General features: G+C 52.6%; 1 protein-coding gene across 17 annotated transcripts in view; it reads left to right on the forward strand.

Moving 5' to 3' along the window:
* The first annotated feature begins 13,445 nt into the window (after positions 1-13,445).
* The window catches only part of HNRNPF (heterogeneous nuclear ribonucleoprotein F), an 81,948-nt gene continuing 78,458 nt past the window's right edge, over positions 13,446-16,935 (forward strand). For 8 of the 17 annotated variants that reach the window (XR_016221190.1, XR_016221196.1, XR_016221191.1 and 5 more), the window contains exon 1: positions 14,301-14,356. The gene's annotated coding sequence lies outside the window, so the exon portion shown is untranslated. Of the gene's footprint in view, positions 13,501-13,680; positions 13,889-14,300; positions 14,357-15,358; positions 15,704-16,935 lie in introns of those variants that run through there. The other 9 variants (XR_016221193.1, XR_016221194.1, XR_016221192.1 and 6 more) reach the window with 5 other exon arrangements.

Here is a 16,935-nt window from a genome sequence, read left to right on the forward strand (position 1 = left end):
GTGGAAGATGGCCCCAGTGGTTGGGTCCCTACCACCTGTGTGGGAGATCTGTAAGAAGCTCCTGGCTCCTGGCTTCGGTTTGGCCCAGTCCTGGCCATTGTGGTCATCTGGGGAGTAAACCAACAGATGGAAGATCTCATTGTCTCTTTGTCTCTCCCTTTTTCTTTGTAACTCTGACTTTCAAATAAATAAATTAATAAATTAATCTTTAAATTTTTTTTAATTAAAAAAATGGAGCAAAAGTGAAACTTCCAGAATCCTTTCCTACTTACAAACATGAAGGTCTGGTTGAGGGGCACAGTGGGCTGAGTGGATTTGGCACCAAGAGTAGCCTAGGTGATGGGAGCTTATCTGTGGAAACATCTCTGTCAGGTCTGGTCAGGACAGATGGAAACCAATTTTATGGTTTGTATCCAACATCCCAACAGGAAATGCTAAGTTTTAAGTTCATAGGAAGTATCGTGTTGCTTTTCATTGCTTTTAAAGATGTCAGAAGACTAATTTACAGATTCCATATTCAAGACTTCATTGTAGATTGAGTCTCAGGGGGCCCACTCTATGAGGACAAGACAGGTCTGATTGTCAAGTCAGGCCAGCACTGAACAGCCCCAGCTAAGATGGTTTACTTCAATTTCACTGTCAAGGCCACTCAATCCAGGGAAGGTAAGCAGCTCTTTCAAAGCTAACCAGATAGTAGAGGGCTGCACAGAAACCCAGAGTGCAAGAGTCCCATCTAACCACCGTCCTCTCACACCAGACTGATACTTTGCTCTGTGTGCATGTGTGTACATGTGTGGCCTCACTTTGCACAGCAGTGTGAGACTGTAAAAGTGAACATGCAATGTGAAACCATGCAAAGTGACCTTAATAATCCATGGGAGATATTACGATTATTCTGTGACCTTCAAAAATGTATTTATTTGAGGGGCAGAGAGACAGAGAGAAATCTCCCATTCATTGGTTCACTACCCAAATACTGCAATAACTGGGGCTGGACCAGGCCACAACCAGGAGCCTGGAACTCAATCCAGGTCTCCCACATTAGGGGCAGGGATCCAAGGATTCGGCATCACCACCGCTCCCAGGGTGCACATCAGCAGGAAGTGGGTAATTTGGAACAGAGTCAAGACTTCAGTGTAAATATTATCCCAAGTAGTATTTTAATCAGCAGGCCAAACACCCATTCCCCACCTACACAATTTTTTGCTAAAACATTAAAAGCTCTCTGATTTTCAGTTATAAATGTACATGGCAAGGCAAATAGGAAAACTAACATTTATTTAGTACTGTTTCACTTAATATATCAGGAAGGGCTGGCACTGTGGCTCAGTGGGTTAAGCCACCATTTGCAAGACCAGTATCCCACGTCAGAGTAATAGTTCAACTCCTGGCTACTCCACTTCTGATCTAGTTTCCTGTTTATGAGCCTGGGAAGGCAAAAGATGAGCCAAGTGTGGTGACCCTGCAAGCCATGTGGGAGGGTAGGCTGGAGTTCTTGGATCCTGGCTTCAGCTTAGCCCAGTCCCAGCCATTGCAGCCATCTGGGGAATGAACTAGCAGATGGAAAACAGATCTCTCTCTCAGTCTTTCTCTCTCTGTCACTCTGCCTTTCAAATAAATAAATATTTGAAAGTCAGGAATATTGAGTTTTATTTGAAAAATGCTTACCAAAGGCAATTTGAGCAATGTTTGCCTTTTTATTTGTCATACAACAATATTTTTCCTATGTTTTGGCAATCTTAATACTGTTTTATAATAAATGTGAATCAGCTTTTATCATTTTTTAAAAAATGATTTATTTATTTATTTGAAAGGCAGAGTTACAGAGAGGCAGAGGCAGAGAGAGAGAGAGATATCTTCCATCCACTGGTTCACTCCCCAGTTGGCTGCAATGGCCGGGGCTGCGCCATCCAAAGCCAGGAGCCAGGAGCTTCCTCTGGGTCTCCCACGTGAGTGCAGGGGCCCAAGGATTTGGGCCATCTTGTACTGCTTTCCCAGGCCATAGCAGAGAGCTGGATCAGAAGAGGAGTAGCCGGGACTCCAACCGGTGTCCATATGGGATTCCGGCACTGTAGGCAGAGGCTTAGCCCACTACACCACAGTGCCGGCCCCTCCATTGCAATTTTTAATGCCATTAAGTATCCCCAACATTTTTATAATGTGAGCATTTTGTGGGTATCACTTCCCATGAACTCGCTCATTCTTTCCTCCTAAACACTTTGCTCTTTCATATTAAGCTCCCCTTGGACCACCCCCTGCAGCTGCAGATCCAGTGACGGTGTCAACTCCTCCCTCCCTGCTAAGCTACTTCCTGTATCACTCCCTTAGCATTCAATTTGCGTTTCACTCCTACCAGTATCATTTGTGGTTCACTGGCTGAACTTGCATTTTGCTGGGGAATTCCCTCCTTTGATTTCTTTCTTTCTTTTCTTTTTTCTTTTTTTTTTTTTTTGTAAACTAGCACATGGGTTAAATATGACTGGGAGACAACCCAAAGTACCTGCTCTCTACCTACAGGTGAACTGAGTGCTGCGTGCACAGTGGCCAATCGCCCCCAGGCTCAGAGCAAACATAACAGGTCACTGAATACCTGTGCTTCTCTAGGGTAGGCAGTGATCTGTGGCCTGAGGAGCTGGCAGTGAAGCTTAGGATTCATACTATGAACTGTGAAATTTGAACCCTGTTGTGGAGGCAGGGGTGTTACTTAACATGACCACGGTAAACAAAATCCAAATATGGTGAGGCCTGCCTGTGCCTGCGTACAATCTAGTAGCTGTGTAGTTTTTTTTTTTTTTTTTTTAAGATTTGTTTATTTGAAAGGCAGACACACACACACACAGAAAGAGAGAGAGAGAGAGCGCGCGAATGAGCAGGATACAGAGAGATATTCCAGCCACTTTCCAGTCACCTGATCATTCCTCAAATGGCTACAACAGCCAGGGCTGACCCAGGCTAAGGCCAGGAGCCAGAAACTCCATCCGTGCCTCCTACATGGGTGAAGGGACCCACAGGCTATCTGCCTCTGCTTTCCCCATGCATTAGCAGAAAGCTGGGTTGGGAATCAAAGCAGCCAGGAGTAGAACCTCTAGTAGTGTTTAAGAGAAACACAGAACTGAAGATTCAACTAAGTGGTTTAAAGCCAGGATTTGCCACTTCCCACCTGATGGCACTAGTAAAACTAGCCGTCTCTCAGTCAGGCTCATCATCACATAAAGACCTTTTGCACACAGCACCAGGCAGGTGGCTTCCTGGCCAAGTGAGGAGGCATAGTGGTGCCTAGGGCTCCAGAATAGACCCTAAGTTTTCCACAGCCAATTCAAAAATTATTTTTATTTTATTTTTTATTTTTAAAGATTTAGTTATTTATTTGAAAAGCAGAGAGAGAGAATCTTCCATCCACTGGTTTATTCCCCCAAAACACACAAATGGCCACAATGACTGGGGCTGGGCCAGGCCGAAGCCAGGAACCAGGAGCTTCTTCTGGGTCTCCCACGTGGGTGCAGAGGCCCAAGCACCAGGCCATCCTCTGCTGCTTTCCCAGGTGCATCAGCAGGGAGCTGGATTATAAGTGGAGCAGCCAGGACCTGAACCAGTGCTCATATGGGATAGCCAACACTAAGCTGAAGATTAACCTTCTATACCATAGTGCTGGCAACCAAAATGGTTTCTAAATTCCTCCTGATGTCATTCAACAGAGGATGAGGAAATACTTTGGGGAGATAAACCTATTTGCCTTCTTGCAGCCTGCAATGGGGAAGCAGGTTAGAACATCTCTGAGAACTGCAGTGTAACCAGCTAAGAGGGCAGGAAGAGGCGGCAGAGGGGTGGAAGGGCAGCAAGGAATGAGGTATCACACACTGCCCTGTTTTTCTGGATTAAATCTACATGGGGGGGCGTGGTCAGGGCTGTGGTGTAGTGGGTAAAGCTGTCGCCTGCAGTGCCGGTTTGAGTCCCAGCTGATCCACTTCCCATCCAGCTCTCTGCTGTGGCCTGGGAAAGTAGTGGAAGACGGTACAAGTCCTTGGGGCCCTGCACCTACATGGGAAGACGCAGAAGAAGCTCCTGGCTCCTGGCTTTGGATTGGTGCTGCTCCAGCCATTGCGGCCAATTGGGGAGTGAACCAGCAGATGGAAGACTTCTCTCTCTCTGCCTCTCCTTCTCTCTCTGTGTAACTCTTTCAAATAAATAAATCTTTAAAAAAAATTTTAAATCTACGTGGGACCTTTAGTCCTTGTTTTTTCATAACGTGCAGAACTGTAGCCAGGCTAATTCCCAAGTGCAGAAATAAACATATTCCACTATCAAGTTAACAGACTTTACTTTTCCACATTTCTTTTCTTTTCTTTTTTTTTTTTAAGATTTATGTATTTATTTGAAAGTCAAAGTTATAGAGAGAAGAGACTGAGAGACAGAATCTTCCACCGCTGGTTCACTCCCCAAATGGCCCTCAATGACAGGGCCAGGAGGAAGCCAGGAGCTAGGAGCTTCATCTGGGTCTCCCACCTGGGTGGCAGGGGTCCAGGGACTTGGGCCATCCTCCTCTGCCTCCCCAGGCTTAATAGCAGGGAGCTGGATCAGAAGAGGAGCAGCAAGGAACTTGGACCTGTGCCCATATGGGATGCCAGCACTGCAGGCGGCGGTTTAACCTGCTGTGCCACAGCGCCGGCCCCACTAAAGTTCTTTTCTAACAGTGCTCTTTGTGGAAGCATAGATTTATTGCTGAGTCACTCCCCTCTGCATAACAAATTCCGTGACTCATTCATAGCCTTTATCATCATCATTTCTGGCCTCTCTAAAATGGTCGTTCAGGGGCGTTGAAGAACTGCTTCCCTGCCGCGCAAAACACTCTTTAGATCCTAATGCTGGAAGGGTGGAAGTGACATTGCTAAGAGGCACAGATGAGCCCTGTAGAGGCTGTCAGGTCCAAGATGAAGTGAGGTTGGAGAAACTGAGAAGTAAGGAGTTAGAGCTGGAAAAACAAAAATAGGCAGGAGTCCCAATAACCCACACATCTTGGGTACCTCCTTCCAGAACCTTCTACGGCATGTAGGCTCACCCTGTACACTTGATTGCACTGTCTTCTTCCATCCCTGGAGGGACAAGGACCGCTCCTTTTGGAGTCTAGCTTTTCCTCACCCCGGGGGCCTTGTCACACTTCAAGAGGGCCACAGAAAACACGGCTCACGGGACCAGGGCAGGTTCTGTCCCCCAGGTGCCGGGAGAAGTCCTGCGGCCCAGCGCCGCTGCCGGAGCACGGAGGTGCGGGTCTACCGGCCGCCTCAGCCGTGAGGGCCGCGAGCCACTCTGCACCGCTCGCCGCGGGGACTGGACTGTTACGCAACGCGGACAGCCAGCCGGGCGTGGCGCGCCCTGGCGGGAAAGGAAGGGAGAGGCGCCGCCCCCAGCCGGAGCCCACTCGCTTCCCGCCGCCCCCCACCCCCACACAACCCCTCCCCCGATCGCTTCCCGCCGCCCCCCACCCCCCCACACACCCCTCCCCCGATCGCTTCCCGCCGCCCCCCACCCCCACACACACCCCTCCCCCGATCGCTTCCCGCCGCCCCCCACCCCCACCCTCCCCCGCTCGCTTCCCGCCGCCCCCCACCCCCACACACACCCCTCCCCCGATCGCTTCCCGCCGCCCCCCACCCCCACACACACCCCTCCCCCGCTCGCTTCCCGCCGCCCCCCACCCCCCCACAACCCCTCCCCCGATCGCTTCACGCCGCCCCCCACCCCCACCCGCCCCCGCTCGCTTCCCGCCGCCCCCCACCCCCACACACACCCCTCCCCCGATCGCTTCCTGCCGCCCCCCACCCCCACACACACCCCGGAGACCCGCACGAGCCGCCCTTAGCAGGTGGCGCAGCTGCAGCCGCTGCGGGCCGCCGCGCACAAAGCGCAGCGTCTCCCGCAGCCCCTCGCCAACCCGGACCTGGGCCGGGGACTTCTGAGCTTCCCAGTTCGGCGCAGCTGCGACCCCTGCCCCCAGGGACCCCGAGGAGGGCAGGATTCAGGCGGGCGCCCTGGGGTGCAGGTCGGTTTTTGAGGAAACTCTGGCTTCTCCTTTGTGCACAAAGGGAGTCCCGAGCTATGCCGTGGGTCCCTTTCCCTGGCTGTCATTATCATTATTTTTTTTTCTTTCTTCTATAGATCAGAAAACTTCAAAGGCACCATTATCAACCATCATGATGATAATATAAAAATCTCCAACTTGTGAGCCGGCGCCGTGGCTCAATAGGCTAATCCTCCACCTTGCGGCGCCGGCACACCGGGTTCTAGTCCCGGTTGGGGCGCCGGATTCTGTCCCGGTTGCCCCTCTTCCAGGCCAGCTCTCTGCTATGGCCAGGGAGTGCAGTGGAGGATGGCCCAGGTGCTTGGGCCCTGCACCCCATGGGAGACCAGGAAAAGCACCTGGCTCCTGGCTCCTGCCAGGATCAGCGCGGTGCGGCGGCCATTGGAGGGTGAACCAACGGCAAAGGAAGACCTTTCTCTCTCTGTCTCTCTCTCTCACTGTCCACTCTGCCTGTCAAAAAAAAAAAAAATCTCCAACTTGTGTCATGTTTCCAGGATAAACTTGGGTTTTGTTTTGTTCTGGGGTCAATAAAGTGCCCAAAACGTAAATATTAGCAAGACATGTTGCTTTTCAACAAATACCAAGTGATACAAACAAATCCAGGCGCTGTGACATAGATGGTAAAGCAGCTGCCTGCAGGGCTGGAATCCCATATGGGCACCGGTTCGAGTCCTGGCTTCCGATCCAGCTCTCTGCTGTGGCCTAGGAAAGCAGTAGAAGATGGCCCAAGTGCTTGGGCCCCAGCACCCAAGCAGGGAGACCCGTAAGAAGCTCCTGGTTCCTGGCTTCGGATTGCCCAGCTCCAGCCGTTGCAGCCATCTGGGGAGTGAACCAGTGGATGAAAGATCTCTCTAACTCTGCCTTTCTAATAAATAAATTAAAAAAAAAAAAAAAAAAAAAAGGAGGCTGGAACCCACTTGGCCAGCTCCACACTCTACCCTGCTGTTCTCTTCCTCAGTGGAGTGAGGCTCAGGAGTGTTGGCCTGCTTTATCTGCCCTTCCCCCCTTCCCGCCATGGAGGCTGGTGGGCAGCCAAGAATGTGAGCTAACCAGGAACCTCAGTCCAGGCTCCCTCCCACCCATTCAACCATGGTGGTGCAGTAGAAGCTGCAGTGGGAAGGAACTGTTTTAAATTGCTTTAAAAATATTTCTTTGAGTGAGATAAGATCAAGAGAGAAAAACCAGATAAGAATTTGTGGGTTTATTGCACAGTAGCCTCCCCCACCAATACAATCCAAGACCACTACTGGATACCCAAAAACTCAGATAGTACAGACCTATTTATATGGTTTTGTCCTATGATAAGGTTTAATTTATAAATGAGGCATAGAAAGCGATTTAAAAACAATAATAAGCCGGCGCCGCGGCTCACTAGGCTAATCCTCCGCCTAGCGGCGCCGGCACACCAGGTTCTAGTCCCGGTTGGGGCGCCGGATTCTGTCCCGGTTGCCCCTCTTCCAGGCCAACCCTCTGCTGTGGCCAGGGAGTGCAGTGGAGGATGGCCCAGGTGCTTGGGCCCTGCACCCCATGGGAGACCAGGAAAAGCACCTGGCTCCTGGCTCCTGCCATCGGATCAGCGCAGTGCGCCGGCCGCAGCGCGCCGGCCGCGGCGGCCATTGGAGGGTGAACCAACGGCAAAGGAAGACCTTTCTCTCTGTCTCTCTCTCTCACTGTCCACTCTGCCTGTCAAAAAAAAATAATAATAATAATAAAATACAACAATTATAATAACATACTGGAAATAAAAGTATGTTAATTTGGCCTTCTTCAAAATAATCTGTTGTACATATTAACAAGGGGGCATATACAGCAGATACTCTGGACAAAAAGATGACTTGAAACCCAGGCAGAGCTGTGTGATTTCATCACACTACTAGGAATGGTGTGTTTCAAAGCCGTTGAGTTGCTTATTTCTGGAATTTTCCATGTATTATTTTTGGACTGTAGTTGACCTTGGGCAACAGAAAACAAAACCACAATGAAGGGGACTACTGGACTCCCAGTTCCCTAGTGAGAACACAGCACTCCGTGTGGGTTCACTCGGGGGGGATACTGGGATAGGTCATAAGATGGGGGTGGGGGGCCGCAACCTTTATTGTGGTTTTTACAGGAAGGAACTGGTTAGGCAGGGCACACAGCTTCAGGATTGGCTGATTTGAGTGATATTAGGGGGCTCCGAGGCCCAGAGGATGCCCCGTTGTCTGGTACTTGCCTTGGGGTGATTAGGGTCAATGTGCCTGTATTGGCCCAGAGTGTAAAAGCCGTGATAAGGGAGATGGTTAGGGGTGGGGACTTAATCGCTCGCTCAAGAAGAGGAACTGACTGGCCTGTAGCCAGGGCCTGAAAACTAGGTCAAAGACAGCACAAAAACTGCATTACAGTTTCTTCAAAGAAACTCATGTAAATGGGCCACAAAGCTTAATTCCCTGATCCTAAAACAACAGTGATGCTATATTATCTTTGAAATTTTTCTGAAATATTTCATCATTCATAAGTTTTAGCTTTACTAAGGCTTTTTAAAAAATTTATTAAGGGGCCAGCAGCTATGGTGTAGCCGGTAAAGCCGCCGCCTGCAGTGTTGGCATCCCATATGGGCACCGGTCCGAGTCTTGGCTGCTCTACTTCCAATCCCGCTCTCTGCTATGGCCTGGGAAGGCAGTGGAAGATGGCCCACGTCGTTGGGCCCCTGCACCCAGCTGAGATGCCTACTTCTCACGTTGGAATACCTGCAGTGGAACCCTGCTTCTGCTTCCGATTCGATTAACTTTCGTTAATATACACCTTGGGAAGTAGCAGATGATAGCCCAAGTGCTTGAGTCCCTGCCAGGGGACCTAGATAGAGTTTTTGGTTCCTGGCTTCAGCATGGCCCAGCCAGCTGTTACACACATTTGGCAAGTGAACCAGTGGATGGAAAATCTTTCTCTCTGTGTGTTTCCTTCTGTTTCTCTGCCTTTCAAACTAGTAAATATTTTAAAAATATATCTACATATATAAAATAAAATGGATCAAAATGTTAATATTTATTAAGCGTATATATTATCTGTCATTTTATCTATGATTAAAATGGTCTATAGGGGCTGGCATTGTAGCACAGTGCGTTAAGCTGCTGCCTGCCGTGCCGTGGGAGCCAGTGTGCCCAGGCTGTTCCATTTCTTTCTTTTTTTATTTTTAATATCTTTCTATTTATTTATTTATTTTAAAGATTTATTTTATATATTTGAAAGACAGTTACAGACAGAGAGGTAGGTCTTCCATCTGCTGGTTCACTCCCCAAATGGCCGCAATGGCTGGTGCTGTGCCGATCTGAAGCCATGACCCAGGAGACTCTTTCGGGTCTCCCACGGGTGCAGGGGCCCAAGGACTTGGGCCATCCTCTACTGCTATCCCAGGCCATAGCAGAGAGTTGGATCGGAAGAGGAGTAGCTGGGACTAGAATCTGTGCCCATATGGGATGCCAGTTCTTCAGGCCAGGCGCTAACCTATTGCGCCACAGTGCCAGCCCCTATTTATGTATTTGAAAGTCAGAGTTACACAGAGAGAGGAGACGCAGAGAAGAGAGAGAGAGAGAGGTCTTCCATCCGATGGTTCACTCTCCAATTGGCCGCAACAGCCAGAGCTGCGCTGATCCAAAGCCAGGAGCCAAGAGCTTCTTCCGGGTCTCCCACACGGGTGCAAGGGCCCGAGGATTTTAGCCATCTTCTACTGCTTTCCCAGGCCACAGCAGAGATAGAGAACTGGATTGGAAGTGGAGCAGCAAGGACTCAAATCAGTGCCCATATGGGATGCGGCTCTACCCCCTACATCACAATGCCGGCCCCACAGGCTGTTCCATTTCTGATCCAGTTCCCTGTTAATGCACCTGGAAAAGCAGTAGAAGATGGCCCAAGCGTTTAGGCCCGGGCACCCACATGGGAGACCCGGAAAAAGCTCCTGGCCCATCAGGCCCAGCCTTCCAGGTGGTGGCTCACTCCTTAATAAATAAGCATGAGTGCTGCTTCAAAGGTGCCCTTTTCTGTACTAGTCAAGAATTTAACCAGACAAGGCTGTGACTCCTGAATGTGCCTGCTTCCCACCTGGTTATCTTATCCCTTATCTCTGTTTACTAGCGCATCTGGCCTCAAGGACAAAAGGGACATTTGGAGAGGGCCCAACGTGTGGCTGTGCCAGTTCAACTGGCTTTCCATGGCCTTCAAGTCTCCTCTCAGTGGGAAAGGCAGGCAAAGTGGATCCCTAGGCAGCCTGAAAGACTTGCTTCTCACTAGCATTAAAAGAGTGCAGCAGTGGCGTAGTGGGTAAAGCTACCGCCTGCAGTGCCGGCAGCCCATATGGGTACCGGTTGGAGTCCTGGCTGCTCCACTTCCGATCCAGCTCTCTGCTATGGCCTGGGATAGCTGTACAAGATGGCCCAGGTCCTTGGGCCCCTGCACCCACGTGGGAGACCCGGAAGAAGCTCCTGGGTCCTGGCTTCGGATCGGTGCAGCTCCAGCCATTGAGGCCATTTGGGGAGTGAACCAGAAGACCTCTGTCTCTCTGTCACTCTCTTTGTCTGCCTCTCCTCTCTCTGTGGAACTCTGACTTTCAAATAAATAGTGTAAACTGTCTTTCAAAAAAAAAAAAAAAAAAAAAAAAAAAAAAAAGGTGCAGCAGTGACACACCCAGACCAACATCCAGGAGCTGAGTGACCTTAGGGTACCAGAAAAAAGCTGTCCCTTCATTTCCTTCTGTTAAATGGGGATCAAACAGCATAACATCTGCTGCTGGGCTGGGGTGTGTTGAAATGAGATTAGGCAGAAGAATGCAAAGCACAGACCAGGTGCAAGTTAACAGACACTATGAGGTGCAGCAAGACTTCTCTGAGACTTGATGATCTTTGCCTACCTATTGGCACTGTCCTGCGGAAGGAGGGAGCAAAGCTTTATGAGCAGTGATTTTTTTTTTTCAAGGGCTATTGGGCTCCAGGTACCCCAAGCTTCCGTAATATTTGTTATTGATAAGTGGCTTCTACAGAGGAACTTCTTTCTTTCTTTAAAAAATATTTATTGATTGATTTGAAAGTCAAAGTTACACAGAGAGAGAAGGAGAGGCAGAGAGAGAGAGAGAGAGGTCTTCCATATGCTGGTTCATTCCCCAACTGGCTACAACAGGTGGAGCTGTGCGGATATGAAGCCATGTGGGTGCAGGGGACCAAGGACTTGGGCCATCTGCTGCTTTCCCAGGCCATAGCAGAGAGCTGGATAAGAAGTGGAGCAGCCAGGTCTCGCACCTGGGAAAGCAGATGGCCCAATACTTGAACCCCTGCACCCGCCTGGGAGACCCGGAAGAAATTCCTGGTTCCTGGCTTCGGATTGGTGCAGCTCCAGCCGTTGCGGCCATCTGGGGAGTGAACCAGAGGATGGAAGACCTCTCTCTGTCTCTACCTCTCTCTGTAGCTCTTTCAAATAAAATAAATCTTTACAACAAAAAAGAAAAAGCATACCTATCTGGGGCTGGTGCTGTGGTGGTACGGGCATCCCTATGGGCACCGGTTCAGGTCCTGCTGCTTCACTTATGATCCAGCTCCTTGCTAATGGCCTAGTAAAGCCACTGAAAATGGCCCAAGTGCTTGGGCCCCTGCCACCCACTGTGGGAGACCCTGAAGAAGCTCCTGGCTCCTGGCTGCAGCCTGGCCCAACTCTGGCTATTGTGGCCATTTTGGGAGTTAACCAGTGGATGGAAGCTCTCTCTCTCTAAAACTCTTTCACACAAATAAGTAAACCTTTTTTTTTAACCCGATTTTTACAGGACTTGTTTTCTGTAATTTTGCCAAATTATTATTTTTTAAAGATATATTATTTGAAAGTCAGAGTTACACGCAGAGAGAGGTCTTCCATCAATCCCCAGATGGCCACAATGGCCAGTTGTGCTGATCCAAAGCCAGGAGCTTCTTCCAAGTCTCCCACATGGGTGCAGGTGCCCAAGCACGTGGGCCATCTTCTCCCGTTTTCCCAGGCCACAGCAGAGAGCTGGATCAGAAGTGGAGCAGCCGGGACTCAAACAAGTGCCCATCTGGGATGCTGGCAGTGCAGGCAGAGGCTTTACCGGCTATGCCACAGTGCCGTCCATCCACAAATTGTTTCTCTCGGATCTTTACAGCTCCTCTGACAGTGCCTGCTTTTACACTTCACATCCTTTTATAGAATCAGCCATTTGTTGTAGCAAAAATCATGCATTTGTTGTGACCCCGAGAACCTAATTTTTAAAATAAATTCCTTTTTAAAATAGTTTTTTAAGCCGTATTTTTCCTTGTCACAACCTGACAGTGACTGACCACTCTATTTTCTCTGATCTTATTTATTCTGAAAAGATTTATTTATTTGAAGGCAGAGTTAGAGAAACTGATCTTCCGTCCCCGCTTCCTTCCCCAAACGGCCACACTCAAGACTGGGCTAGGCTGAAACCAGGAGGTCAGAACCCCACCCCTGCGGCAGGGACCCAAACGCTAGAGCCATCTTTCACTGTCTGTCCAGGAGCATTAGCAGGAAGCTGGACTTGAAGTGGAGCAGCTGGGACCAGAACCGCATGGGATGCCGGCATCACTGGTGGCAACCTGACCCGCTGCGCCACAACGCTGGCCCGTCTGATGTTAAAAATAGCCTTCAATTTAACCTGTGCCTTAACATCACCTCAGGGAGTGCCCCCCCAAGACGCTGGAGCCCGCGCCCTGGCACCCCACGAGCGCCGCCAGCTCCGGCCCAGCGGCCCGGTTCCGATGCGGCCCCCTGCTAACGCGCCTGGGAGAGCAGCAGTGACCCAGCCCTGGGGACACCTGGACGAAGCCCCGGGCCCGGCCCCCACCGCTGAGGCCGCCTGAGATGGAAGACGGGTCTCTCCCTCCCTCTGTAACTCCGCCTTCCAAATACAGATGCAGATTTCTAACAAGAATTCGCTCCTCTGCCTCAGACCGGGAGCCATCAGCCACCAAGGCGGCGGAGGTGGACGGCGACCGAAAACCCCGCTGCACCGGTCACACTTCTCAGCCCACGTGATTATGTCATGAGCAATTTTAAATAGAGAACTCCTTAAACCCTTCAAGTGGTCTCCATTCGCAAACTATTCTCATTTTCTCCTCTCATCCGGGTCTCTCCAACAGGCGACCTTTGAACTCACGTTTCCGAGCTAGGCTCACCAGGAAGTGGGGCCCCTCCCCTCCCCCACTCAGGCGGGCTGGCGCCTGCGCAGTCGCTAATCTCTCCATTTCCGGCCCCCACCCGCCCCCGACCTGCGCCCGGACGGCCAATGCCCGGCTCCGCTCGGCGTACGTCACAATGGCGCCTCCGAGGTCCCGCCCCCGGAAGTCCACTACGGAGGCCCCGCCCCATCGCTGTCCTTGCGTCCTTCCGGCTCCGTCGTGGAAGCAGGATTGCGCCGCGTCTTCCTGAAGAAGGTGGGGTTCGTGGGGGCCCTGGGCTGCCGTCGCGCCGGCCGCGGTCACCGGGACGGGGATTTGGGCTCTCGGGGGTTGCTGTTTCTGGGTCTCTGGGGCTCGGGGCCGCGCGGGGGCCGAGCACTCCGGGGTCCGGCTGGCTTCCGGAAGCGCCGCGTGCGCCCGACGGCTGGGAACCGCGGACGGGGGCCCGCCGCGCGCCTCTCCCCGCCCCTCGGAGGCCCCGCCCCGAGCGCGCCGCCGGGGGTTTCCATGGTGACGGTAAACAAGCCTCAACTGCCTCCGCTACAACTGCCAAGCGCCCCGCGTTCCACCCTGCACTGGGTGCTTCGAGGGACGGCCGAGGGGGCCGACGTGTGCGGGTTGGCGTGGAGACTCGGGGCCCGAGGTGAGGGGGCGAGCGTCGGAGGTCGAGAGCCGCGCTCCCGGGTCCGAGCAGGGCCTGGGCCCCGAAGGAGGGGGCAGAGGAGCTGGGTTTTTGGGGGTGCGAGGTCGCCCGGAGGGGGGGGGACTGGGCCCACTGCGGGGTGGGGGGGATGGCGATGGGAGAGGCGGAGCCGGGTTCCTGGCGCCGCACTCGGCCCCGGCCCGCTGCGGTGGCTGAACCCGGGGGCGGGGGCCGGGGGTGGGCCGCGGGCCCGGCCGGGGGTGAGATGGCGGCCGGCGCGGCGCCGCTGTTTGAACGCCGGCGGCCGCTCACGTGGCCGGCGGCGCCCGGGAGTTGCCCAGGCCCTGGTGGGAGGGCGCTGGCTCCGCCCTCCTCCCACGCCCCGCGCCCGGAGCCGCCGCCGCGCGTCCGCGGCCTTTTCTTCCTCCTCGTGGCGGCGCGTGCGGCCTTGGGCGCCGGCTCCGAGAGGTAGGGGCGCCGCGGGGCGGGCGGGGGCCTTTGTGCGGGGCGCGGCGGGCCCGGGCCGGCGCCGCGCTCCCCGCGCCGCCGCGCCTTTGTGTCTCGGAGGGCGCTCGCGGCTCCTCGCGGTCTCCGCCGCCCCATCCCCCGCTCCGGAAACTTGGGGCCGCGGCCCAGGCTCGGCGGAGGCCTCGCGGCGAACCGGCCGGCCTGCGAGCTGCGCTGCGGGCGGGGGCGGCCGCCGCCCAGAACCCGGGCCGGCCGCCGCTTCCCGCAACTGCCGGCGGGGCCCGCGCGCGGCGGCCATGCGGCCGGGCAGCTGCCGGGCGAGGGGGCGGCGGCGGGGCCGGCGTGGCGGGCCGGGGCAGCGGAGCGCGGGCTGCGGCGCGGCTCGCAGTTCAAAAAGTTGTGGGCGCTGCGCCATGGCGGCGTGCGGGCCGCCCGTGCCCCGGTCACGTTGTCGGCGGTTAACTCTTTGTTTCTGGGCGGGGGCGCGGAGGGCTTCCTGTCAGGCCGGCGGCCCGCCCGGGCCCGCGTCGGAACGGCACAGCCGCTTTCTGGGTGGAATCCCGCAGCTTTCGTGACTTCTAATAGTCAACTTCTGAACCTTTAAGGTCCCTTTTGTTTCTTTTTTTAAAACTCTAGAATTTTCGATTTCCTTATTTTTTTAAAAAAGTGACGTGACTCCGGTTTTCACTTGGCAGTATTGCAAAATAAAAGTCCGGGCGGGTTTAAGTGCGCGCGTCGTGGAGACGGCGGGCCGCGGCGTGCGGACGGCAGATGGGCCCCGACGGCTTCCTGCGGGGCCCGGTCAGCGCCCGCGCCGCCCCGCCGCCCCCCCCCTCCCCCGCCCGGCTCGGCGCTGCCCTCCGCGGCCGCAGCGCGGTAATGGACCCTTCCCGGGTCGGGCCGCGCGCTCCGAGTTTTACCCGCTTTGCTAATCACATGCTAATCACTCTAAAATGGTGTTCTCGCTATTACCCTACGGTACTGAGGAGAAAATGGAGGCCGGAGAAGTCACTAGCTCGGGACACAATTGGGGCTGGGACTGGAGTCTCAGGGACAGCCCTCCTCGGCCCCCACCCTCACTCAGCTCCACCCCCGCCGCGGGGCCAGTGCCAGAGCCCTTAGGGAGGCCTGCACCGCGACCGACCTAGCTCGTTGTGCTGCACGCAGCAGACTATACCGCGTCTCTCAAATACTAACAGAAAAACCTAACTACAGTCACATCACACCTTCAGAGATGCAGCTAAGCACCCAGGGTTCAGATTCAGATGTCCTGGATTGTGGATTAAATATGTTTGTACAGGTGATTGGTTTGACTTAGGATCGAAATAAGGTCATACCTTGGACTTGGTAAGTATCACTGTGCAATTGAAATGGAATGCAAGTCATAAATGCAATTTTATGTTTTTTAGTTCTGAAAAGGAGCATGGATGACTTTCATAATGTAAGCTAATATATCCAGAATACTGTTTTTCAAGTATCTTAATACTTTTCATACGAAGCCTTGAATTTTACAGTATACACATCTTAGTTTGTGAGCCGGTTTCAGTGTGGCCTTCAAGGTTTCTTTTTGCTGTATACCTGTCACACGAATCAGGTTTGTCTTCCAAAGCTCCTTCCCTCTGCTTGAGTCTCTTATGGCATTTCCGTGGTAGCTTTTGATTCTCTATTCTCTGAATTTCCTGTAGAATGGAAGTTACCGTAATGATGGATGTTTTGAGTACCATAAGCATTTTTGGAAAGAATACTTCATTTGACGGGCTGTGCTCCAGCAGGAGGCAATGCTGATAGGTGTTCTCTGTAGGTATTGATCATTGCCTAGATCCATCATTTTGCCTGTGGTTTCCAAATAACTGATATTTCAGTTACTATTTATTAGCGAGAATACTTATGTGAAGAGTTTTTTTTTTTTTTTTTTTTTGGCAGGCAGAGTGGACAGCGAGAGAGACAGAGAGAAAGGTCTTCCTTTGCCGTTGGTTCACCCTCCAATGGCCGCCGCGGCCGGCGCACCGCGCTGATCCCATGGCAGGAGACAGGAGCCACGTGCTTTTCCTGGTCTCCCATGGGGTGCAGGGCCCAAGTACCTGGGCCATCCTCCACTGCACTCCCGGGCCACAGCAGAGAGCTGGCCTGGAAGAGGGGCAACCGGGACTAGAACCCGGTGTGCCGGCGCCGCAAGGCGGAGTATTAGCCTAGTGAGCTGCGGCGCCGGCGAAGAGTTTCTTTATAAATCATTTGATTACCCTAAGATGTACTTTATATGTTAAAGACAGGTTTTTTTTGTTATTGTTAACAATACCCAGCACAATGAAATAGACAACCCAAAAGCACTTATTTTTTTTCTTGTATCTTTACAATGTCATGGGTTTTAGCAATGTGTTTTAATCCATTGCGTCTTTTATTCTTGGTTCAGATTAATCAGGTTTTGGCTAGTGAGAGCCCTTCAGACTGCTTCCTGAAATTATTTTACCTCATACTTTGTCTACATTGATAGACCCATATGAGAGATTGCAGTAATTGACCTTAAAATGATTCACTAATCTTTGATTCCTGAAAAAACCCAACGTGGTCATGGTGGTAGT

This window comes from Oryctolagus cuniculus, chromosome 15 (genome assembly GCF_051225735.1).
Source record: "Oryctolagus cuniculus isolate XC-2025 breed Fujian yellow rabbit chromosome 15, ASM5122573v1, whole genome shotgun sequence".
NCBI lineage: Eukaryota > Metazoa > Chordata > Mammalia > Lagomorpha > Leporidae > Oryctolagus > Oryctolagus cuniculus.